The sequence below is a fragment of the Centrocercus urophasianus genome, unplaced genomic scaffold, assembly GCF_019232065.1.
Source record: "Centrocercus urophasianus isolate 14NV4802_14NV808 unplaced genomic scaffold, USGS_Curo_1.0 seq_12, whole genome shotgun sequence".
NCBI lineage: Eukaryota > Metazoa > Chordata > Aves > Galliformes > Phasianidae > Centrocercus > Centrocercus urophasianus.
The window spans coordinates 58427177-58454112 of record NW_024884364.1 but is presented as its reverse complement, the minus strand read 5'-3'; positions in this window follow the sequence as shown (position 1 = coordinate 58454112).

Below are 26936 nucleotides of genomic sequence, written 5' to 3'. Positions count from 1 at the left end.
TCTTTCCTTTCCTTTCCTTTCCTTTCCTTTCCTTTCCTTTCCTTTCCTTTCCTTTCCTTTCCTTTCCTTTCCTTTCCTTTCCTTTCCTTTCCTCCCTCCCTCCTTTCCTCTCTCCCTCCCTCCCTCTCAGCAGACAGCAGTGATAGACCAGCTGAACTAAATGCGCAGCCACAGAACAGTGGTGAACTTGCTCAGCTAACAGAACTGGTACTAGATAAGTATTTGATTGATTATACTGAGATTTATCTAAGTATCAGAGCCCATGGAAAAATTCCAGATGTGTATTAAGGGGCTTATAACTATCTTCAGGGATTATGCAGTTGTACCATGGCATACTTCTCCAGGCACCTTCGCTGTATACCTTGGCGCAGTTGACCATATCAGCTATCACTCTTTATAGCCCCCCCAAATTTATATACTAGTAACTTTTTCTTAAATGTATTAGAGCTTTTTAAGTTGGAAGATCTCTGCCATTTAGCATTGCTGGACGTGAGGCCACTGCTTCAACAGGAGTGGGATCTCAACCCCAATGCAAGGTGAGAATCTCTGCAGAAACTGCTCTGCTCCCATACAGAGAAGGCTGCAATGGTGACTCAGAAAAAACAACTCCCCCTCCCTCCAAAGGAACCTGAACTTGGCACCCAAGCTGTTTCTCACTGAAGCAGGGATTCTATAACAGACACTCAAGGGTAGAACCAGAAAATAAAAAAATGAAACAAAAAACCTCATTAAATGCTGGGGAAGGATAGGGAGGTGAGTTGTGAGTCCATACAAATAAGAAAAATGGCCTTCTTTCAGGAGTTTAGTGTTGGCATCAATTAAATGCTATTCCGAAACTGAAAATTTCTTAAGATTTAGCTGTTTGGAAGCTCTTGTGAAATCTGTTCAACTCTGTCTTTAGGATACTTTGTGACAGACCTTATGGAAAAACCTTGTTGGAAAAGCTCAACTTCAATGCAATGGCTATGGGGAACTGTATAAGACATATGGTGAGGTGGCGTTGAGGATTTGTGTCATTCTCTTGAAGAAGAATGAAAACAGCCAACAAATAAGCACTGGAAACAGTAATTTAGAGTGATCAGAATATAACATAGAAAGAACTGAGTGAATTAAGAAGAACGGATAAGGTTCAGATTGCAAAGTCGTATATTTCAGTACTAATAATAAGGATTTCTGTTATATTCTGTTGTGTGGTGACAATTCATTATTTTGAAATAACAAAAGAGGGGAATGCCAAGGATATTTCAGTTGATCATAGCAAGCCTGTGAACTCAGGTGTGATTTGGTTGTATAAAGTACAAATATCATCCTCAAACATAAATTTTGGGGTATTTTTTTGGTAGGGATTGAGAAGAACTAATGCTTCTGTAGTTCAGGCTTGATCTGTAACACTTGGTTCACCTGTGTTCAGCAAAGATGAACACACGTGGAAGTTCAAAGGAACAGAAACCATACATTTGACAGACTGAAAGAAGCTTAGCTTTGCAAAGCAAGGGCTGACAGATTATATGTTTTTGTATTGTAAATAAAGTTGAATGCAGATTTAAAAATATAAAGGGAAAAAGGCTCTGAAGCAAAAAGAAAGGGAGTACTGTATGAACAAGAAGAAAAATTATATAAAATGACCATGAAGAGATTAAGGCTGCAAAATGAGAAAGCAGTTTCTACCATTCAGGAAAATAGTCAAGGAAAGAATCATAGAATCATAGAATTATAGAATTATAGAATGGCCTGGATTGAAAAGGACCATAATGATCATCCGGTTTCAACACCAATGCCATGGACAGGCACTACAACAGGCTGCCCAGAGCCACATCCAGCCTGGCCTTGAATGCCTCCAGGGATGGGGCATCCACAGCCTCCTTGGGCAACCTGTTCCAGTGTGTCACCAACCCTCTGAGTGAAAAACTTCCTCCTAATATCTAACCTAAATCTCCCATATCTTATTTTAAAACCATTCCCCCTTGTCCTATCGTTATCCACCCTTGTAAACAGCTGTTTCCCCTCCTGTTTATATGCTCCCTTCAGACTTAGATATTTTTGATTCTGTGGTAGAGAGATGTCCCTTGCTTAAGGCTTTTGCGGGCACTTCTGTTTGGCATTGCATTTGGCCATGAAGGTGATCACATAGTTTATAAACTAGAAGAGTATTTAATCTGAAAGGATATCTAAATCAAAAAGTAATTTTTCAAAACTGCTCTGCATTTTTAATAACAGAGAATTCAAACCTGCGCTTTTAAGTGCAAAGTTAACACTATCACTAGCAATTTAATCAAGTGTGATAATTTCAGAAATAGTTCGTCTTTGTGTTTAAATTTAAACTGGTAAAAATGTGCATAAAAATGTAGGTCGACATGCTTCTAGTGTACACTTAGGTACATATGTTTGAATGTTTATGAAAAAAACTTGAGAATATAATAACAGCAGAAAGTCTATACACACCTGCCTATTGAAAGTGTGATTACTTGACACAGGATATGGTATTTCCTTTCAGATGTGCCACATAAGCAAAACAAAGAGGAATACTAATAATGAAATAAACAGCAGATACAGTATAAAGTAGATTCTTCTTTTTGGGACCCTCATTTATAGTAGATAATTTGCAATTAATACTTTATGAAAATTGCCTGTTTTGTATGCATGAGCAGACAAAAAGCTTCCTAAGAGCATCATTGTTTCCTTAACGAAAGATACAATGCCGGTGACATTATCAGCATTATACACTTGAACCACAGTTGGTGAAGACGACATCTTCTATAGTGTGCTGTCATGCATTTAGGACTAAATCTTATTGCAGCAAGTGGATGTTTTGCCACTGAATTCAAAAGGATACAGATTTGGCCCTCATTACTTGCCTCCATTTCTCCATCTAATTAAAGCATTTGAATGCTGACAGGTCACTGGAATGAATGCCCAATTAATTACTGATTTGTTCATCATAGCCATAGTCTGAATGCTATGAGTTTATATGTTAGACGCAAAATGACTCCTCCTTGGATATGAGCTGTGCTCTACATAATCTTTTTTTTTTTTTTTTTTTTTTTTTTTTTTTTTCTGCGTGGCATGGAGAAGAAAAAAAGAACAAAATAAATGAATTTTAAAAAGTGTGCTAACTTTGTGCGCTTGATATATCATAGAGATAAGAGCTTTTTGTACAGCCTCTGCAGTGTGCATATCTAAGTACAAAGTACATGCTGTACAGTATGTTGAGTTTTCTTCTAGTGAAATTAACAAATATGCAAATTACAAGAGATGCCAAAGCACTAGAGAAACATCTGCTAACCACAGGAAAAAGTAATAATAATGATAATAGATAAGGAAAAACAAATGTAAGTTTTGTATGAGGTGGATTTTCTTCCAGATGTGCTCTCTTACAAAGAATTATGAAAGAAAGCTACCCTAATAGCTGAGAGCCTCAAACAGGTTCAGAAAGTAATTTTTAAGCATCAAAAATCAAACTTATCACAATGTGTTTCCTCCATTTCTGTTATTTGTTACTCCTTTAGGAATGTACCCTCTGATCAAGGTAACAGGGTGTAGAAAGTACCATTGATTGTATAGAAGAGTTTGAAACGTGAATTTATTCTTATTAGGTACAACTGCCAGAAAACAAATCTACAAGAAGATTCTTTGAAAGCAGGTCTTACCCCAAGGCTGTCTCCCTAGACTTTTTCCTAAAGGCGTGAGTAGGAAAGCTGTGATGTCCCAGAAGCAGTCTTTTTGAAGAGCTGTCATGGACTCAACAGCCAACATTTCTCATCATGTGGCTGCTAAGGGAGTGGGTGAATGACCTTGCTAATGATAGGGAAGACAGTGAGACCCCCCTGGTCTTGTTTCAGTCACTTCCAGACATTAGGTCTCACTGACTCAAGTGCAATTCAAAATCTACACCACCAAGATTAGCAAAAACAATGCTTCAGTTGGCATCATGACAGACAGCTTACAACAACAAAGGAGTTTTCTTTGTAGATTTATTTGTATGATGGATCAATGTCAAGATGCCTTTAGATATTTATATTTGGAAAGATTGTATTATCCTTATTGTATTATCCAATGTCAAGATGTTGACTACAGTGAGCAGAACACAGGTGAGTGCAACACTGACCTTGTAGACTGTTCCACAAATTGGAAGTCAACAATCACCATTTAGAAGTAGAAATTGGATAAACCCTGTGGCTAAATGATTTTGACATTCCAACTCTTTCCTTTTAGCACTAGTTCATCTTTAGCATTGATAGCAAAACATTCTTTTTGTCTTCTTTGTGACTTTCACAAGCTATAACAATAGAATGAGCTAACTGCCAATAATGGTGTATTATGTATGGATGTGCATATTATCACTGTCCTGTCTCTCCCTTCTTCTGTCCTTACTTTTCAAGGAAGTTTAATTATCATTTAGTGAAACTTCGCTCTAGAATAAAAGCTGTCTAAACTTTCTCTCAGACAATCTGTGGGGTTAGTCCCTGCATATAAAAACATGGCAACCATTTGGGTGTCATTCAAAATATCTTCTCTGCTATTTCCCTTCTATATAAGATCTATTCCTTATGCACAGTGATTCTAATCCGATTCCCAGTGGTTCTATCATTTACAGTTAGTGTGAAGGTAATACCGGCTCATTTCCTACAACCTCTGACAATTAAATTTTACTTCCTTCTTTCTCAAGGAAAGTGTATATAGTACCTGAGATGCTGCTTGAAGAAATGGTGCAGGGTGCTCTGTAGTGCTCCAAAAGATCTAATGACATTTAACATGGTATATCTTAAAATAAATGCAAAATATTACCTTGTTCATTCTGCAGAGGACAAACGATATTCAGTACATAATGCACATAGCAGAGAATTTCTTTCAGTCATATTCATTCATTGTCTAAATAGTGTGTGAAACACCTGTGAATACTCATCTACTTTATAGTTTTGACTAATACTAGAGCAGTAGACACATACTGAGCTGGAGCTCAGTACAGACAGACTGACTCTCGCTTTTCTTGCAGAACATTTATGGACTTTTCCCTCTTATTCCAATGCTTCTGGAGCAAAGAAACTAAGTAAGCATTGCATTACAATATAGGTCAGAGACTTCAACAGGTTTTGCTTTGTAAAAGCACTAGAAATAGTTCTAGTGAAATAGTTCGACATGGATAGAGCACTAATATAGAAGTGTGCTTTCCCATAGTCATGTGAGTTACTATTAGCTAGTATGACTTTTAGAAATGTTAGAAGATTATTATTAATATTGACACCCAAGTGTCTACTTCCTAGAAAGAATATGAAGAATACAATTTCCTCCAGACATTTAAAAATGTACAGGACAGGCAGAATTTGGAAACTCTTCATCAGTTTCTCTTCAAGAACAGTTCAATAAGTCTTGATTGTAGTAGATCAACACAGTAACATTTATTACACTTTAACTGAAGAACCAAAAATTCTTTAGTCTTTCTGAATAAAGATTTTTTCCAATTGTGGAAATATGGATTAGATGGCTGATATATACTGACTTTCTGTTTTTGCTTGAAAGTCATTGTGGATATGGAACATTTAAAGTTTCAAGCAAGCCTGCTTCATATCTTTTAAAATCATCCTTTGCTCTTGCCCAACTGAAGATTAGGAGAACAAGTATGTAAAGACTATGGAAGACTGGAAGAGTGGTCAGGCACTGGAATGGGCTGCCCAAGGAGGTGGTAGAATCACCAACCCTGGAGGTGTTCAAGGAATGTTTGGATTTTGTGTTGAGGAACATGGTTTAGTGAGAACAATTGGTGATCTGGTTGAACAGGGTAATCCTGTGGGTCTTTTCCAACCTTGGTGATTCTGTGATTCTATGATTCTATGATTATAAGATTCTATGACTCTTTGAACAGAACAGTTAAAAGAACCTTACAAAAAATAATGAAAAAAATCCCATTTTTGCCAGTTTTACAGAGGCAGTGAATTCAGAGACATTTCCTCTATCTCCGTTTATAAATCTGTAATCACTCTTACATTATTTTTTTAATTCTGTAGCCACCTTTTTATTATATTTGTACTAGGAGAGCAGTCTGTGTCTAAGTAGACCTAAGTATTACAATCACAAAAGTGCAATTTAGTTCAGATAGAATATTCCAAAAACATTCAATATTTTTTATGTTGAATGAACAACAGTAGTCAAAACATTTTAGGATCCATAAGGAGCAAGAACATGGAAAATATTATTGTGCGTAAATCAGTGATACAACTTCAAATTAATACTGGATTCAGTGTTTGGAATTTGGGCTTTAAATTAGGAAAATAAGAAGGAAAATGAGAACAGAATAGATAGTAAATCAATGTGAAGTGTGATAATAAGCGCAGACAATGTCTGTTTAGTAGAAGAAGGACTACCTAAAAGATATGCACATAACAAAAGGCATACTATGGTATACATGGAAGAAGAAACTTCTGTTTACTCTGATTATAGTAAAAATAAGGAGATATTAAATGAATCTTTAAAAATTGGCAGTACTAAACTGTTAGAAATGTCAACTTTTCAACATAACATTAGTTTGGAAACTTGATCATTACAAGGTGATACTCAAAAGTTCAGAATGGAAGTTCTACATATTAAAAAAAAAGAAAAAGAAGTGGGTTTAAGCATCGTATGAACGATGTTTTGGCAAAAGGTTTTTAAAAGGAAATACTTGTCTTGGGAAAAATTATTCTGTATGTGCTTGTTGTAGGTAGTATTCCTGCAGCTTCTTTAAAGCTAAAACCAATGGGTAAAAATATCTTACTTTTGTTTTATTTTTCTTTCCACTATGATAATTTCCATGAGCCCGTACTTCCTCAGTATATCAAATCTTTCCAAGCTTGGTGGATTTTACTTAAAGTCTGACCAAGTTAGTGCAACAATTGCTCATTAAAATATGAGGAAAATTGACTCAGCTTTCATAAAGTGGGAAGAGGTAAAATATACTTTCTTGGAAACAATGGCCATATGATTTACCAGTTCTAATGCAAGGGAAGAAAACTGGATTTAGGTAAAATTTTATTGATTTCATTGACTTGTGGCTGCTTGAAAACAGCACTTGATTCAGCACAATACCCTTCAAATAGTTTCTTAAGGATCTCATATCATAAAAAATTAAGATTGTTGTTTGAATCTATAGAAAATTGACTTCAGCAGGATGGCATGCTTTTCTAAAATTTTGAGCAGGAATTCTTGTGAACTAATAAATATTTACAGGTACTAGAGAAGCAATGGAGGAAAAAGAGAAATTAAGATCACTATTCAGTGTTGGCTGACTTTGTAGACCCTTTCTTCTTACTTTTTCTATTGCAATTGTAACCATTAACATAAATTAATGTATATATAAATTGAAGTACCTACATTTAACAGTTCACAATTTGCATACATACTTAAACAGAAAAGAACATATAAGACTGCAGAAGTTATGGAAAGAAGCCTGACTAATCTGAAGTATATACACTAAGCTGTTCAAAAGACACAAGACACAATGTTCTTGACAAACTGGACAGTATGTTCAGACAGCATTTACATTCATTTTTATCCTACTGATTTAACAGAAGTAATCACAGACTTTGCTATCATATTTACAGAAACCTTTGAAAAGTTTACCAATTTCACATGATCAGAGAAACATAATCATGGTAATATCCCTTAAAATCTGTCCCCCTCTTTATTCTCTCTGGCACTGAAAAATAAACATGCAGAAGTACCAAGTGAGAAATTAAATGGGGATTTACTTGATCTTTTTGATTCTTTTGATTCTCATAAATGATTTTCTTTTACATGTATAGTCTTTAAAAAAAAAGTCTAGGAATGCTTAGGAAAACTTTTTCATTGAATGATATTCTAATGGAAGTTAAAGTAAATCAGTATTATTTTGTGACTGATTTTTTTTTCTGACTAATTTCCTCACTTCTCAGCAGGTGAGTGCTACTACCAGTTAGAGACTTACAGTGTTCAGCATCCATTCTGATGCAAACCTTAAAAAGGCAAGTCTCTTGCTGGCTGGGGACAATGAAGTCATTAATCAAAATCACTTTCCACCTCCAGTGATGATGGAAAAAAAAAATCTGCCTACTATCACAGTATAAAACTAAACTAGAATCACAGGGCTATGTCTTCAGAAACGGAGGTAATATAGAACAAGTTCCAGGAAAAATGATTGGAAAGGAAGCACATCTCTGAACCTCAGGATCCTGGGGTGGACCTTTGGCTTCATGGCAATTTAAAGTAGCTTTAAGGCCACTTTGACATATTGTTAATATCAAGAGCCACAGAAGGCCTTCTGACAGCGGACAATACTTAGGGCACAGCAACTTGTGGTAAGTTCTTCTCCAGAAGGCAATATTATCCAACTTTGTTGAAGTGGATCTTGCAATGAGAAAAAAGGAAAAATCACCAACAGTGTATTACTGCAGTATTCCTATACATCAGATAAATCCTCCTATAGATGACTAAGCTGACTTTAAGTCTGCTTTGCGCTGCTGCTGTTGCACAGAACACCATGGATCTGGTGAAAGTATTCTGAGGAAATAATCCTGAACTCTTCAAAATGTTTTAACTTCTAAGAGACGAGAAAATCTACTCACATGTTATTGGTCTTATACAGCTTCTTCCCTACGACTGGTCAATCGGATCTTACAGTTGCCTATCATGGCAACTATCACAGAAAATACCAGTGAGACTAACAGAAAAAAATCAATAGCCAGCAACTGAGACTCTCTGCAGAATATATCCCTATCCACAGCGGGAATCATCTGCACACTAGTAGCACAGGGAAGAAAAAACAAGTTTAAAGGCATTTCCCCTTCTTCATCTGTCCCCTCTCTAACTTAAATGAGTTTCCTGAAAAGTTTTAATGTATTCCAAAACACAGACTTGTCTAGGTGGGGTTTTTTGTTACATTTTCTATATGCTGACTGCTTGTAAGTAGGAGACATAGAGTATGATGAAGCTGCCGGGCAGACTCACCAACTTTTTCAGAGCTTAAACTTTCTTTGATTAAGCCTACCAACCAAACCAACCAACCCTTTTTAAATCTCCAAAAAGCAAAGAACTGTGGATTGGCAGCCTGCTGAGAAGTTATTTCAACACAGTGCTAACACTGAAATATGATGACAGTTTTAATGCCAGTGCTGTGAATTATTTCAGGGATAATTCATTTAACGGAGGCTTGGGTGGAGGCTGAAGTGGCCAAAATATATGAACTCTTTTACAGTACTGTTTGAGGAAAGGTATCTATACTTTTCAGTCTATATTCTGACTTGTGCATAAATGGTTAAGTCATGAAGTGATACATGTTAACAATGAAATAACATGCTTAGTTTGATAAGGCCATGGGAAAACAATGAAAAGTACATGAAACCAGATGTATTTTCCAAAAGGTAAGTAAATTCTTAGCAGATTACTCCACAGCATATCTGTACCAAAACAAAAAACAATGCATCAAGTCCACTTTTGGGAACAAGTCTTGAAATGCACTGATCTCATTGAAGCCACAGGGATATGCAAGGCCCACCAGCTCTTAAGATCTGACCTTGAATTTTAAATCAGGTCTTTCATTTTGCTTGCAAGTGCCAATACAAAAACATAACAAAATGAACAAACAACAGCAAAACAAAAGCAAAAAGGAAAACGATGGTTCAGTCCCTCAAAATTTCCTTTAAGAGAATATCTCAGATTTGACAGATTCATCCTTGGTATAGGAGAGTAGTGACTATAAGAAAAGTTAAATGTAATCCAAAATACTTGAGTAATTGAAAAATCAAACACGATAGTTCGGGCAATTACTAATACCACCTCTGAAAATAATTGTGTTGAGCAAAGAGTAATGTAGCAAAATGGCTATGTCTTCTCTATGTCAGATTTTAATCTGTGGTTTACGGATCACACTGAAAGAGTTAATAGGTTCAAAATACATATTGCTTTAAGCCTTTTTCTTACTCTGCAGTTTATGACTTTTTTGACACTGAAGATAGGATCTTTTCTAAGGTATGTGACCTATATTTTTCTCATGCTTTCACATGGCTAGCTCATATTTAGTTTCTGTTTGTTCGTTGTTTTTTTTTCTTTGTTTTGTTTGTTTCCTCCAAATGTATTTTCTTGTATATTGTATTTTCTTGTATATATTATTTTCTCATTTGAATGAAAAACGCCATTTAAGAAATCACGGGAAACTCATGAGAAATGTCATTTCTATTCATTGTATGTAACATACAAATGTACATAGAAGTTATTGAAGGAAGAAAAAACAAAGGTCAGCTGTGAAGAACTGCAGAAAGACTCTACAAGACTGAAACATAACACTGCAGAATAATTTTGAAGCAGATGAATAAGTAATGCACTTGGGATAAAACAAACCAAACTATATAAATGCAGTGAAGGGTTCTGAACTGATTAATACAACCCAGATATGAGATCCTGGATTTATAAGAATGAAAAAGTCAACTCAGTGCCCATTAATCAAAAATGAATACTGAAAATGGATCTGTGAGGATAGCACTATAGAAACAAACCAGTGAACATCATTAGCAGGTATATTACTCTACTGTTCATCTGCATCTTGAATACTGCATGCATTTCTGGTCCCTACACCTCAACAAAGACATAGTGAAGCTATAAAAGTTTCAGAGAAAGGTGATAAGAGTGACCAAAGTTATGGAACAGTTTCTATATTGAGAATGATTAATTAGCCTGGCATTTGTCAGCCTGGAAAGGAATTGCCTAGCTGGGGGATACTACAGCAGCTGATAAAATAAGGAGTGACAGAGAGTGATTAACCAGGGAATGATCATTCCTAGAGTTTTCAAATAGAAGAATAAAGAGGTTTTAAAGGAAATAAGCACATGGCCAGTTCATAATGTCAAAATGAGATGGTTCTTCAGGCTGCGCAGTTAGCGCAAGGAAACTCCTTCTGAGGTTTGTGAATTCCAGAAATTTTACATGGATTTAGAAAGCAACAGTGACTATCTTTATAGAATACGCTTATAGAAGATAAAAAAAAATAGATCATCATGCACAAAGATTCCATCTCTGAGCTACAAGCTGTTAGAGATTATAAGAGTATTCTGAGGAACACCTTCTTCATGGTATCACAGACACAGACATTAGTCTATGTTTGTACTAATCATATATCAGTCTCTTTTCAGCTGCCATGAGCACTCTCAAGGATACCAAGCGCATTAGCACAAATGGCTTTTAGCTGGATGCAGTAGAGACATGCTCACATTTTAAAGAGCTAATACACAAATGTCAATATTAATAGAAATATATTTTGTCAGGTTCTCAGAGCTATATTTTGAATGTCAGCAGCTCTAAAACGTTTTCTGGGTATTCTGCTAATGATCTTTTGAAAATAAGGTTAAACGACGAATCCAATAATGCTTTTGCTTCCTGTTTCTTTGCCAATTTTTGATCCACCAAAAGGCTTATCTGTCACTACCTGTTTATCAAGTTTACTTAATAACTTCTCATAGAATGACTTTATCACAAGCTCTCTGAAAGGCTAGATACATTACATCCAAAAATTCCTCTGTACACAGTGCTTTATTAATTGGAATAAACAAATCTATTGTGTTAGAGAGAGAAGTCATCAGTAATTCACTGCTTTAATTGACAAAAGCTACTGTAAACAAAGATTAATATCGGGAGTTTGTCATAATTCAAGTTCATGTGATCTTCTCAAATTTTCCCATTCTGTGTTCAGCAAAGGCATCCCATCCTTGCTAACTAACTTCCTCAGGTATAGGTAGAGAAGTTCTCTGTACTAGTTTGTATGAAAACCATGTGATTATTCTGTGCTACACTGTGCAACTTCCGCTCCAAAAAACTGTGAGCACCATCATGTGAAGAGGAAATGCGAGAATGTTAACAATGAGCTTCAAATCTGAGCGTTCATAAGTTCACGTGCCAGTACATAGACAACAACAAATCTGACCTTTCTGAGCCACAGGCTATAAACTTTAAAAAGACAGTAGGAAGCTTTGTCGCAGCTGATTGCAGCAGCGCAGAGATAATCCCAGGTTCTTCTGTCTAAAAGGGCAAGAAATACTGAGCTGTTAGCCCATTGAGGGAGATCTGAATGTAAGATAAGTCAATTGATTAGTGGGTGATGGAAGAGATAAGTAAATGGGAAGGACTGAGGGTCAAGCGCAGATAACTGATATTTTTGATCTTCATTTCCTTGTGCAATTGTTTTTTTCATCCAAAATACAAATAAGAACCAAGCATACCACTTCCTTCAACACTTTCCTTCTGACCTTTTTTTTTTACACAATTCACATTAAAGTCATAGCAGCATATTTAAAAAGAATTCTTTTTGGCCACAGAAGAAGTTCAAAAAGAAATGGAATTACTCTTGACATAATAAATAATCCACAACACAAACAACAGTAACTACACAAAAAGGCAAAAAAACAAAAAAAAACCCAAAAAAACCCCAACAACCGGTGTTCATTAGGAACTGGCTTGTTATGATGTTAATTTGGGGATTTCACAGGACAAAAGTCAAAGCTGTACCACTGCTGTTAATCTGCCCCAGTGAGAATTGCCACACAATTCACAGTGCAACAGAGATTAGAAGCAGACATCCTGGGATACTTAGTAAACAATTTTTCAGCTTCAACAATAGACAGTCTGACAAAATGACAACAAAGCAGGAAGGAAACTCAGTCCTTAAATGAAAATTGTATTGCTGCAGGTCATGCAGTCTCTCTTGGCCTCCATGTAGGTGTAAGGGTCCAGGTGGGGAATGGCACGGGCCCGTGGAAGAGCTCATCTTTTCTGCTTTGCCTTGTAACATCTTCTCCAGGGTGAGGTGGCATGGCTAGGGTTGACAACCAAGGTGGTTGTGAGGGAGGTAGCCACCACGCTGACACACATCCGTTCCTCAAAGCATTTGTATTGCTAATATTCCACTTGTGACAAATGCAAACTGGGTTGTCCCATTCAAACACATCAACCTCATTAGCAGATGTGTCCTGATGCAAGTAGCATTTAGCAGCTCTTTTTTCTGCCTTCCCTACTCCAGTCACTTCTGGGTTTGTTGCTGTGAATCTGATCTAAAATGTATCATGCAGGACTGCAATAACTTCCTAGCACTCAATTTCCAAAAGCAGGGTTACGTTAACTGCAGTCCTACCTACTTTAGGAGCCTGCTGGAAATATGCAAGGCCTTGCACTGCTTTGTGAAGGAGATTTCTTCCATCCTGTGCACTTTCTTAGTAGGAAGGAACCAGATCACCTATGAGAAACAACCAAAATTTCTGCAAATAAGCATCAGCATTTCAGTACCTTCACTTCACTAATAATATTAAAATTATTATTATTTTTAATGATAGTGAACAGCAATACTGAAAACATTTTTATCTGGAAATTGAAAGTTATTTCATTTTATAGGAAAACAAAAGTCAAGTATTTTTATTAAAGGGATTTGGTGTATAACTGGAGAAAAGTTTAGTGTAAAGTGATCCTTCCAAGAACTGAGTAATGAGCAGTGTAGGAATTTCTTGTATGTATCTAGGAAACTGATGGATTTATCATCCATTATTTTTTTCTAGTATCATTTCTGATGCATTTATTTTTCTGGCCTCTTAAAATCTTCTGCCAGTTAATTCAATTACTTTGTGGAGAATAATAGTGCTTTTCTCATATGTTTTAAATCTGGCATAGAATATATTCTGTAGGTGACCATTTGTACTTCTGTTATAAAACATAATACTTCTACTCTTTTTCCAAATGAACATCTAGATTGCTGCTAGAGCTTTAGGCTATAAAGTCCCTCCTTATAAATAAGCTACTCCATTCTGCTGATTTCTGCTGTTAATATTCTCCTCTCCCACTTTTTTTTTTCTAAATTTCACAAAATCTATTATTAAGCTAAAATGTATTTGCTGCTCAGGATTAGATTTATTTACCTTTTTGACTGCTTCTCATTGTTGCACTAATGCTTGCTTTGCAGAAAACCATACTCAACTCCAACATGTCATTACGGAGTTAGTTCATAGTAGCAGTAGTAGTAGTAGTAGTAAGTTCATAGCTCATTATTCCCTGCCACTTGTACATTACTTTGTCAAGGTCATTTAATTTCATTTAACATTGACCAGTCAATATGCAAAAAGTCTTCTGAAATTCCCTGCCGTTAGTACCACTTTTGAGTGTCCTGAAATATTCTGTGTCACTGATGCACTTTGTCACCTGTGTGCTTTCTCTTTGAGGTCATTTATTAAGACACTGGATAACACTCATACCAAGGGCTCTTGAGAACTCCAGTGTTAATAGGTTTCCATTGTGAAAACTGACCATTTATTCCCATCTACTTTTCCCTCTCTTTAAACCAATTATTAATGCATGAAAGGGCCTTCTCTCTTACCCACAAAGCTTAATTTCTTCAGAAATCTCTTTTAAAGGGACCTCATTGACTACTTTTTCAAAATGTAAGTACAGAATCATTGGGTCACCGTCACCCATAACCTTTATGACTCCTCAGAGAACTTTCATTGATCTGTGAGAGTGGACTCTTTTTCACAAAAGCCCAGTTGATTCTTCCTGTGATATTCACATTATATTTATCTAGATATCTAATAATTTTCTCCTTTACCATATTTTCTTTTATTTACCTGTTTCAGAAGTCAGACTCACTGGTCTGTAGCTCCTTGAATCAAATATGAATCATTTTTCAAAGACCAGGGACTCATCAATTGTCTTCTACTTCCCTGGCACTGAGGCTCATAAAATGAAGCTTCATATACACCTCAGTTAATAGTTCATTGTTTTCATGTCTGTGTGTCTTTAGGATTCCTTGGAGAACAGTGTCAAAGGCTTTAATTTGTGAGAAAATCATACAATAGCTATCCACTCCTGAACCCAAAGTATCTGATCATTTTTAATGACCCAAAATGGAGAATCTTGGGTACAGTCAGATCTGCATTTTCTGTATACTGCTAAGATACATGGTAGTTCTGGTAAAATGATGTGTAGAGTTTAGTTTCCACTTTTCAATCTAGAAGTATTTCACTTGGATTCATTACTTTCCCTGCCTTGAATAGAACAGCAGTTGTCATTTTCACTTACTTGGTAAGCAACACCATTTCTCATGGTGTGTTTCATACATATCATAGAAATATCTGAAGGCATTTGGTTAGTATATCTTTCCTTTTGACTGGTAAAAAAGCATGCTACAATTTCTATATTTTCCTACCGTATATTTTCATAAGTACTACTGCTTTGCTAATAATTAAAGTCCTGTTTCATTCAATGGCTTACAGAATTCAGACTGCAAACTTTTATGTTGTACTTTGAGGATACTAAAGACAAATGCCGAGCACATGGAAAATGCATTGTTTCAGAACTCTTTATCTGCATCAATAGCCTTTTTCAGAAAGCAAAAACCAAACTTCCTTGGCACTGCAAAAGAAGTGTTGAAGAGAGAGTGGATGATGGAGAAAATTTGGAGGCCAAGAGCGAGAAATGGCCACCAGCATCACAGGAAGTAAGAGCAAAGATGAAAGGTTTTCAGCTAGCGATATGTATCTTTGTTTACTGTTGAAAACCCACTACATGTATATTTGCAGGGAACAATGCATTACAATATAAAAAATTAATATAAAACTACATTTAAATAACTAATGTGTTGGCACCAGAACTGATGCAGACCCAGGAGAAATGTGGTTCCCTTGTTAAAGTAAGTTCATTAGCATAAGAAGCACAAATCTGAAGGGCAGGAAGGGAGGAGGGTTCCCAAGTTAATAAATATTTACTTCATGATTCTTGAATGACAGAAATCAACAAAAGCTATGAAACCAAGTTCCAGCGAGCTCTCCAACCTTAACTGGGAAATGAAATCAGAAGCTTGAACCCAAATTTTGATTTTCTTGGTTTTTTTTATTCTAAATATGAGTCACAAAATGTAAATCCCTCTTGGTTTTCCCTACAAAGTTTGATTTCACAAGTAAGCAAGAATGGCTCCAACCATCTAGTTCTACTTTGCCTACAATGAGGTTAGAATTTATACTTGTTTTGTATTTTTTTTTTCCATAAGAAGAGAAAAAAAAGCAGAAAATTTGTTTTCAATAGCATTTCTTTATACATTTTTAGCATCTATTATTCTAAAAAGAACTCAGAAGTTTAGTATGTGCAGACAAACTGTCTCATACACACCTGAAATACAGTTAGCAGTCAAATACCTAATGCTACAGACTTTAAGTAATGCTAAAAAAATAAATAAAACTTATCAGATTAAATAAATGAAAGATACCAACATGACACCATTGACATGTTGTAAATACTGATTTGAAGCAGATGTAGGGATACGAGTTCTACCAATGAAATACCAAAACCAAAACCATTAGCCCTTTTGTTGGGAGCACTCTCAATAAAACCGATCAAGCTACCTCCTACTTCACCTTTGAGCCCAAATTAAAGCACACTTGGAGATAGAAAGTACTTGGGAGGAGGGAAAGCCTCATTACCTTGCTTATGACACCAGTTCCACAAATTGAGATATATTTAAGGAATTTGTTAAATGACATGAAACTAAATTGCCCCATATTATGAAGATGGTGGGGATTTGGTCTTGCTGCATTGTGTAGCCATTGCAGCATTTCAGTACCTAAAGGGAGCCTACAAACAGGAGGGGAATCAACTCTTTGAAAGGGTTAATAACCACAGGACAAGGAGAAATGGTTTTAAGTTGAGGGAGGGAAGATTTAGGTTGGATGTCAAGGGGAAGTTCTTTACTATGAGAGTGGTGAGGTGCTGGAACAGGCTGCCCAGAGAGGTTGTGGATGCCCCATCCCTGGAGGTGTTCAAGGCCAGACTGGATGGGCGCCTGGGCAGCCTGGTCTAGTGTTAAATGGGGAGGTTGGTGGCCCTGAATGTGGCAGGGGGGTTGGAGATTCATGATCCTTGAGGTCCCTTCCAACCCTGGCCATTCTGTGATTCTGTGATACTTTGTTCACATTTCTTTCTCACACAGGGAAGCAGCAGTTAGTTGCTATCCACACCTGATGAGAATGTGGATAAAAGTGCTGCCACAGCCTTTCTCCTTTGTGAACAGGTCGATGGCTGGTTTGTTCAGGCAAAATAAGTCAAACACACACTTTTTGGGCTTTCGAGCATTTGCTCTTTATCGGCTTGCATGCCATAAATGGAAGGATGCCTCTCAGCCTTTGAGATAACTGCTGTGAGGGAATTTAATAAAATGACTGTAAAGGGAAGTGGTAAAACACTTTTTTCAGCTGAAAAGTAGAGAATAAGAAACATGGAAGCCTATGCAATCTGATTAGTGGCTCTGTGAGCTTCTCCATGCGTGTTCAATAGGGAAATAGAAACTGGGTCTGCTTCTAAAATAAACATTAAACCCCTTCAAAGTACAGCTCTAAGATAGATTTTCTTCTTTAATGCCTATTCCTTCATAACTCCACTGAAGACCAGCATCTGCTGTCTGTTTTTGCAGCCTACACTGACGCAGTAATATCTAAGACTGTTTTTTGCGATCCAAATTTCCCTACCATCTGGGAGGCAGTCACCTTTTGAGAGAGTGGAGCTGTCTGCATTTGAAAGGTTGCTGCTTTGATCCATAACCTCTCCTGGTGAAGGTGGGCAAAGCTGCCTTGTGCGTGCACATGCAGAGGGCAAGTCTGGCCCGGTACCTCCCAGGTCAGGTTTGCACTGGGAAAATAAAGCTTGAAATAAACATGTGGAGAAATGTCCGGTTGCCATTACTTGCAGCTGCTGGCAATTTTAAAGCAATCTGAAGGAGAGTGGGCTCTGACACATGTGTAAGCTTGCTGAAATAAGAAGGCTGCTGCCACCAAACACGCAATGCCTGGGAGACCTGGGTACATCATACCCAGCCAGACAAGGGTACCCGATTGTCACCAAAGCAGCATCACAGCTTAACGCCACCCAAACTCACCCAGACAAAAGGTACTACAGACAACAAGGGCAAGTCCTACCTGGGAATATATCTCTGAAAAAAAAAAAAAAAAAAAAAAAAAAAAAAGCCACCGCATCTTTAAATAACTGCATGAGGTAGATAAAGAGTTGGAGCTGTGCCAAGGTAAAAGTTGTAAAACTGGATTGATTTTTTGCTACAGCTTGCTAAGGGCTCCCCAGAGCCAGGATGCAATGCTCAAATATAATAATTGATAGCCTGAAAAAATATTTCTGATAAGTGCACAACTGTAACGCGGAGACCTGCCAGAGATGAAGCAAGCCTTTGTGTCTCAGCTAACCCGAGTGCTGGGGTGACCCAGATCTGCAGCTCTCTACCCTGATTACAGCCGCATCCTTCAGCCGCAGAGAAAATGGGCCCAGGTTCTGAACACAGCATTTTGTTAAATGCTGTTGAGCAAAAGTAATTACCCGACAGCCAGGCCAGTGCGTGCAAAGAGGGAGAGCTCTGGGGGCGGAGGGAATTCACATTCATTAATAGCACCTGGCAATCCCAAAGGGCAGAGGAGGTAGTGCTAATCTAACCTCTTTTCAGCCTTCACCTTGGTGGAGTGACCACCTCAAGCGCTGTGTATGTGTGTATAAATTGCTCAGATTCAATTGAACGCATTAAGTTTTAAAAAGGATGTAAGTGAAAATTTTCAATAGCTTCTGAAGGGATAATTTATTAGCTCAGAGTAAATTAAAATCTCAAGCAGGGGTAAAGACTTTAGAGATTACTTTAATACATTTTATATGCTTTCAATGGAAACGTTCCTTTAAATGGTCCAAAAATCAGCTAATTTTGTCCTATTTAGTAAATTACCTCCTAAGGCTGTAATGTTACAGATTACAATTGCTAAAAAAAGTTATGCCTTATCAAAGTGGAATAAACTGCATTTTGTAGGTTTAAATATAGCTTTTTTGTGTGTGTGTTTTGTTTTCATAATTCAGACTGGTAAAAATGTTGTGTTAAAATAGTGGTGGAAGGGAGTGTATCTTTTATTCTCTTGTTAGGTCAGATGGTAATGCAACAGAATGTCATCGCTATGTCTCCTATATGCTATACTAGCAATTTAGAGTCTATTTCGTCTTTGAGACCAGACGATGATCAAATTACTCTGGTTAACTGTTGCCATGCATCAGCTCAGTCTCAATAACAGCCTGTGCAAATGCTCTTAGCCCGTGGCATATTCAGACTAATTTGGCATAGGTTAGCCCCTTTTCACTGTGGACTAATGTGTGTCCTGTTATCTCATGTTTGTGGTGGACAGTTGCCACAGCCTGGCTGATGTGAAGTAATTTTACTGTGCTGAGACTATTTGATTATGCCTAAGCCTAGAATTTGCCCATGAAACTACTGGTTTCCAGGTTTAACGTCTCTTTGGGGAAGATGGCAGGAAAAACATTGGCTCTGAATGCAAGTCTTCCACATCCATCCTTTACACAGTCAACAAGCTACCTTTCAAAGTTGTTTCCTTCATTTCAAAAAATAACACTGCCTGCTCAGCAGAGAAGCTGGATCGGCTTCAGGCAGCTTTAGAGCTATCGGCATCTGAGAAGCCAACGACTAAACTTTGCAAATAGAAATCAGTCTAAATAGGGGGAAGAAGACTTGATTCTGGTTCAGAATTATAGTTCTTGCAAACCACAGGAATCAGCTGTTATGTACATTACCGCCTGAGATATTATTTCTGCTGCGGGTGAATATGGCTGCAGTAGTAAATTTAACGGTGTTAGAGATGGTACTAGAACCAGGCTGTCCATTTCAGAAAGTCTGAATGGTTCTGATATGTTTTGTTTTGCCCTGAGTCACTCAGTGGTTTTCAAACAGTTCCTTGGGAGAATTCGGGAATTAACAGAGGCCACTTCTGGGGGTTTGGCTCTGGCCAGCCTGTCTCAGAAGATAAGGGAGTGTGAATGAGTATCAGTCTGTGCTAGATTTTCTCTGTGCAAAGAATGACCACAAGATCATTTATTTTATCAATATTGATGCAGCCTGACTTACAAAAAGCAGTCAAAGAAGTAGTAAAGTGATAAGTAGTTGGTGAGGAGTAAGTGATTTCAAAGACTGGTGAAGATAAGAATTTGCCAGTAAGGTATGATAGGGTGAGAAATTGAGCACAGTGAATGGGGAGAAGGGAGGTGGCATGGACAGATAATAAGGATATAATTAGGCTTTAAAAAGAAGAAAGAGTTTGGAGCAGAATTAAGAAAAACATTACTGCAGATGAGTATTTAAGGGAAGACATTAATAGTCTAAACTACAAAATAAGTTACTAGTTGTTACTGACAAAAGAAAAGTAAAATAAAAATGAAAAGATACATTCTTGTCCAGGATTTATTTAATTGCACTGAATGGGCCAATGTACTCCATGGTTTTTGGACTGATATTCAGATTCATATTTCTATGTGGATATGTATGCGCAACAATGCTTAAAACTTAAATACATAAAGCTCATGATTTTTGGGCTCAGATCTAGATCTGAGATCTAGAGATCTCAGATCTTTATAAATGTAACGGACAGTAAATCTTTTTTCATGGTGAAATTGTGGAGATGGTGGGAACAGAAATAGTGCAGCAACTGTTTTACGCTGCTCAGGAAATGGGCTGTTAGCATCTTTCCATGGTTTTCCATGTGGCATTGTCTGTATTTGTCACATGTGCAATACAATGGCTGTATTAGGGTTTAGAAAGTCTACACTATTTAAATTGTTTCTTGTTTCGGTAGCAAATTTGCCCATTACCTCAGTAAGCCTAGCAGCCATGACAGGCCTGAGTAAAAAGTAAGCATTCTGCAGGATTCAAACTCTAGACCTGTCCAATGCCAGTTCTGAAGTACAGAGAAAATTCTGACCCTAAACATCATCTCCCTTACTATAAAACACCTGAAGAGCTCCCTGCAAGAGCAGACCAGATGCAATTTTACCTGTTGGTGAATAGATATCCTTGTGCCTGATTTTTCTGTAAGAATGGTGAGGCGAATTTTGAAACAAGTGCCTTGAACCCTGGCACTAATGAAATCTGATTTTCTATGAATCTGTGTCCTGTCTGATGGATTTTGGTTTCTAAGAAGGTGCCAGAGCTGACAGAAGCTTTCAACACATCTTGTAAATTATGAAGTCACACTCCATTGCATGTTCTCCAACCGAGAAGGTGCAACTTTGCATCCACATTTAGGGGTATCCTCTCCTCTACTCTGACCCCTATAAACCCTATAAAGAGCTGGAGCATCTCTTAGATCTCACCCCTCTGTCAAGTTTCTTATAGCCAGTAAGGTCAGAGTTTAGGCAGGGGATCCAAGCAGGGCCAGGAATTGTCATGCAGCCAAAACATGAATGTATCGGTGATGGCAAGTTGTTTTGACATAAGAATTGCTGTGCTGGGCTTGTCCAGGGTTGAGTCTACATTTATATCTTACCTCTACTTTCCAGGATCTTTTACTGGTACACTGGTAATTACTTGGTTGGAAAGTGATGTTCTGTCATCAGAGGAGGTTAATGTGCAAAAGCACTAGCTATACAACTTTTTCTTGAAAAAGTCATTTTTCATCTCGTCTTGCGTCTTTTGATGATTTTCACAAACATTTTTGAATCTCTACATTTTTCTGCTACACATTTTTCCTTCTTTTTGAGAGAATGTCTCTTGAAAAGATGGTTTGCCCACTAATTCTATGCCACTGTCATATACCAACATTATAGAAATTTCCGTATCATTGCTTTCTTTTCTTCTTTGATGCCTTCTAGGATGCCAAACTTCTTTCAGCAAACAACACAGCAGCAAACACTGCTTTTCATTTTCAGAAGGTACTTTCATTAACTTATACTCTTTAAATTCATTGCTCTTTAAACTCAGAGCTCTGTGTAGTTCAAATTATTCCTCTTTCCACATACTTTAGCCTGCATTCATTGAATTTCACCTGCTACCTACTGTCCTTTCACCTCACTTTCTTCTCTTTTGGAGATATTCATAAACCTCTTTAACACTGTGCTATCTTTGTGCCATCCCTAACCATGGTCAGCTCAGTGTTCACACAGCTTTTTCATAACATTAACATACAAAACAATATTAGAGGTAAGCAACTTTGGAGTATTCCCCCCAAAAAACTTTCAGAAAATCCAAATGCATTTGATCAATCCATTTTCTTTTTTGTCTCAGATTTTACTGAGGCACTTAAGTAATCCTTGAAGAAAAGAGTGATAGGCTGTCTGTTAACAAATCACACTGCTTTGTCCCAGTTGTACTGTCTCTAGGAAAGGGTTTTGCACATTAGCATTTCAATCAGTGAAGGTCCTTGGCAGATTACTTCATAATATGACTAACTTTATAGACAGAAGTTGTGTCCTTGAAGACAATATCCTATTTACATGATTTAAATTGGGCATGAGGTAAAGCCAGGACCACCAAGCTGCAGGCCATAGGTAGTGAGTATTTCCTAATCAGTAGAAAAATTGACTTTTTTTTATTTAATGTGAAGAATTGAGTCTTTTTTGCTGGCATCTGCCCCAGATCATTGTTGAATCTGTTAGAGATTCAGTATGAACAGGTATTTCTAACAGCCAGCAATGTCAGGACACTGCAGGACTGGAACCAAAACTGAGTTTTGCTTCTGCCACAGCAGCTGAAAACTGCTATAGCACCAGACAGGCAGGGGAAGGAAGACACGCTGATGGGGGCCGTGGGGCCTCCAGAGCTGGTCTTGCAGCTGCTCCTGCTTTTGGGAAAGACAGGCCAGTCCTTGAGCCAACAGTTTGCTAAATCCTTTTTAATACCGTGTCCATTTCTGTCTTCCTGGATCCAAACCTGTTTCTTTTCTTTCAGTGTTTTTATTTTACTAGCTTCAAATTTTATGGCCTAATTGGTTTTTCTCAGTGTAGTTAGTGCTGCATTGCCTCATAGAGTGAGACCCGAGCACTCCTCATAGTGTCCTTCCAAACATCTCCATCAATTCTTCCTTTTTTAGCTTTCTCTGTTTTCCAAATCTCCCCAAATCTTGGGCGCGCGGGCCCCCCCCCAGATATATATATATACTCTTACTTTTGGGCAAAAGCTGGTTGCTGCCTTCAGATCTCATGTACTGTGCTTTCAAGGGTCAGAGGCATCCTGTAATGTATTGTGGACTTTTGACCCCATAAAATCAAGTGATTGAAAGAAAGTGGTGGCCCCATAAAAATCACTAAATCTTAGGAGATACTAGAATATGCTTCTATAAAAGACAGGAGCATTGAAGACACAGCACTCCAATACAGGAAACTAGAGACTGAGTCTGCAGAATGAAGATCTGATCCTTTTATTTATTTTTTTACTCAATTTTGCTCTAATTTCTAGCTGGGATTTATCTGCGATAATACAATTTTAATACTGACCCTTTCAAAATTATTCACTGCCCATTTTTCACACTTGTTTTATGAAATAGTCAAAACATTTTCACTCCTGCTCTGAAGAATTTCTGGATCTGTAAATAGCAACATTTATTTTTATCTTCTATCAACTATTAGAAGCCTTCAAGCTGAGACACATATTGTGCACTGACTGCAAGAAATACTGAAGCACAGACATGCCAAATGTACCTACTGTTTCAAAAGACAGAGCCTACCATTTCAAATGTCCTTGTGCAAGAATCTTTCTCATGGTCATGGTCACTGGGGACATATCTGAATAGTAAAGACAAAGGGTGAAATCTCATTAATTTCAGTGGGGTCAGGGTTTCAACCAATTTGCTTCTTCCTACAAATGTAACCTTGCCAGTACTTTTAATGTGTTGCTTTAAACACATTCAAATCTGACATAACTCGTTCTTCCAGAATTTTTCCCAGATGTTTGTGTATGTTACAATCTCTCTAAAAAGGTGCTATGTTAATAACTCCAACAGTTTTGATTTTTGAAAGTAGCATCTAATTTTAGAAAACCATTAGATAACTGAGACTGAAATATTCTCCGAATAAGTGGCACTTTATAAATCATCCTCTCTAGATGGCTGATTTAAATATAAATTTCTGATTTTAGTTTTATTTGCCTAAGAGTGGAGAATACCATGAAAAATTAATATCTTTATGAACAATGAAATGAAATCCATCCAGTTGAAATATTTTGAAAATTTTCCTCTAGGAAGGTGTAAAAAGCAGTTTATTTGTGTAGTGCTGCTTACTGACGGTGCAGAGCATGCAAGAAAATACTGTAGCTTTTATCCAGATGACCTGATTCTTGAATTCCAAACATTGAGAAGTGGAAAGCAAGGCAAGGGCTAAAGATAAATTTCTAAAAAAAATCTGCATTTGTTTGAGTTATGGATGAATAAAATATAGGGCACATAAAAGTGACAGTACCTTCTAGGTTAGTAGATTGCACAATCTGGACTTTCACAGCTACAGTATTTTCTCATGCATGTGTTACACTAAGAATACTAAAAATACATAGATTTAAAAGACAGAGCTGACAGAACATCTAAGTAGTGATGAAATACTCAGATACACTTGAATTTAGATCTTCCAAAGAAGTCTCTTGAAACTAAATAAAAAGGTCTCTGTTCTCTACTCGATTTGATTTAAATCAGAGGAAAATTCTTGATATGAAACCTTAGCTATATGGACGCCCATGGCAAAGTTCAGCAGAGGGTGGGTGGTGACAAGGTTGATTTGAAAGAGCCTTTAAAATTTTGAGCCCAATCATAAAATTATGTCTATCTAATTTTATCTTCAAGAAGATATTAATAAAGATAAATAATAAGGCTGCAGAGGTATTTTGAATGCTTTTACTTTTGATGTCCTGTCTAGTAGGGGCTGGAAAAGCAAAAGCTGAACTTTGGCTTCCTCCATTAATATAGCCAAAGCTGTTGGTGCAACATAGATTACTGCCTATACTTTCAAGGGGAATACCTTTGCCTACCTTCAGATTCACAACTAAAATGAATAATATTTTGATGGCCTGAAGACTTAGTACACAACATGTGAAAGAATATGTTCTAAGTTTTTAAGAAGTTTTTTTTTTTTATATAATGTAGTTCCAAATCCTGTAGATATCACAAGTATTGCATAGTAGTATGCTATTAGTATAGTACTGTATATATGAAAAGTCAATGAACATTGCATGCTGTTGGGATATCATCTAGAACAGCTTAAAAGGTCCTTAGATGGTAAAAGATGTCCAGGGTTGTCATTACTGTGGGACAGTTCTTAAGTAGCACTGAGAAACAAGAACACTCAGAGCTGGTCAGCACCCAAGTTCCCCTAGGAATCATGATCTCTTCATAAGTTTGCCATTCCTAGCTTTTACTAAGTCTCAGATACTGATGACACAGCAGTGTGGTTATACACACTGTATTACATTAATCCATGCTCGCTAATAAGCAGCAAACACTAAGTGGGTTTTTAATGCAGAACACTTTCAATAACATCACTGTTCAGTACCGGCAAGTAAAGCTCCACCTGTGTTATTTATGCTTAGGATTAGATTTCATCTCACATAACTTCAGCTGTCAAGTTTAAGCCGCACACCACAGACTCCCTTTGTAGTCACTGGAAAGAGATAGGCATCTCCAAAGGGTGATTCCTTCTATCTCTCTTCGATGCCTGTCTTCAGATGGGATGAATCACCCTCTGGAGCTGCCTCTCTCTCCTCATTGTCTAGAGAGGAGTCAAGCTGACTTTTACTTATAGACATCTAACAGAGGCTTCTAACTCATAGATAGCAAAAGCGAAATGAATCCCACCTTCAGCATACTGTAATTTAAGTAGTTCTCTGCTTGGAGTAAAGAGGATTGAAGGAAGATTTCTCTAAGTGCAAGTATGGTTTTGTTGCTGCTGGTAGGAATGCTTTGCTTTCTTCTCTTGCTTCTCTGAGATGCTGACAGCTCTGATGTTAATAATGGAGCCCCAGCCGGGCTCCAGTGATTTTCAGAAAAAAAGGCAAGTTATGTAATTTTTTGAGGGAATAGCTGCAGTCTGGGAAGAATTGGCCTGAAACTGTCTGAAGCTGAGACAATCTTCCATATTAAAGAGTTTAATTTCAGGATAATATTGCCATTCCTTGAATTTATTTTTTTAAAATCCAACTTATTTCATTTGTTGTGTTAAATCTCTCCATTTGTTCACAGCATTCTTAATTAGGTCAATTTGAAAATTTCAGCACATCATTTTCAAGTGTGAATTTAGGGAGAGAAAGTTTTGCCATTTCTACAGTCATACTTCAGTTTTGGAAAGCACCCCACATATCTTTGTGTGGTGATAAAATAACATTTTATGAATCAGACAAAGGACTTTTGACATTGACAGATAGAATGGCTGCAGGATCTATCAGACCACGCTTTGACAACATTTATCCATGGCCTGGGTTCATCCATGTAAGTCTGTGTATACGTAAAAAAATGCAATTTCATTTGAGAAATTGGTTCAAACAGATATACGTAGACCAGTCTTGAAAGGACAGAAAGACATCTTATGATGTTGGCAAGACTTGTGATTTAATCATTTTGCCACTCTCAGTATTTTTAATGCCTCAGCTTCAAAAATCCTGTTATTACCTGATAACCGCTGCTTTTACTAAGGGTGAAAAAAATAAAAAGACATTCCTAATGGTCTGGACTGCTGAGAAAAGTTCAAAAATATGAACTGTAAAAGCTCAAGAAGGTGGCAAGTGAAAAGATGCAATTAATGTAACACTTAATAACTTTCAGGGGGCTGACAAATTCCCTAACCTTCTAGGCTGAAGTGAGACACAGGACTGTGTGGTCAAACTTGTACCTGCCTAATGGGTCAGACTAAATTCTATGCATCCCTCTAGGCACAGTCCCTTCCCAAGACAGAGATCCTGCTGGATGGCTAAACCTGAACAAGACTTCATGAGGCTTAATATGGGGTTTGCTTTCCTTTGAAATAGGGTCTTTGAATGAAAGTTTAAAAAGAAATAGAAGAGTTCTCTGTCCTGAACATGGCTGTTGCAGAGGGATGAATTTCATCCTGAAACAAAACAATCAAACCAAAAATCTTTCTAAAAGAAATAAAATTATAAGGCTCTTTTCAGT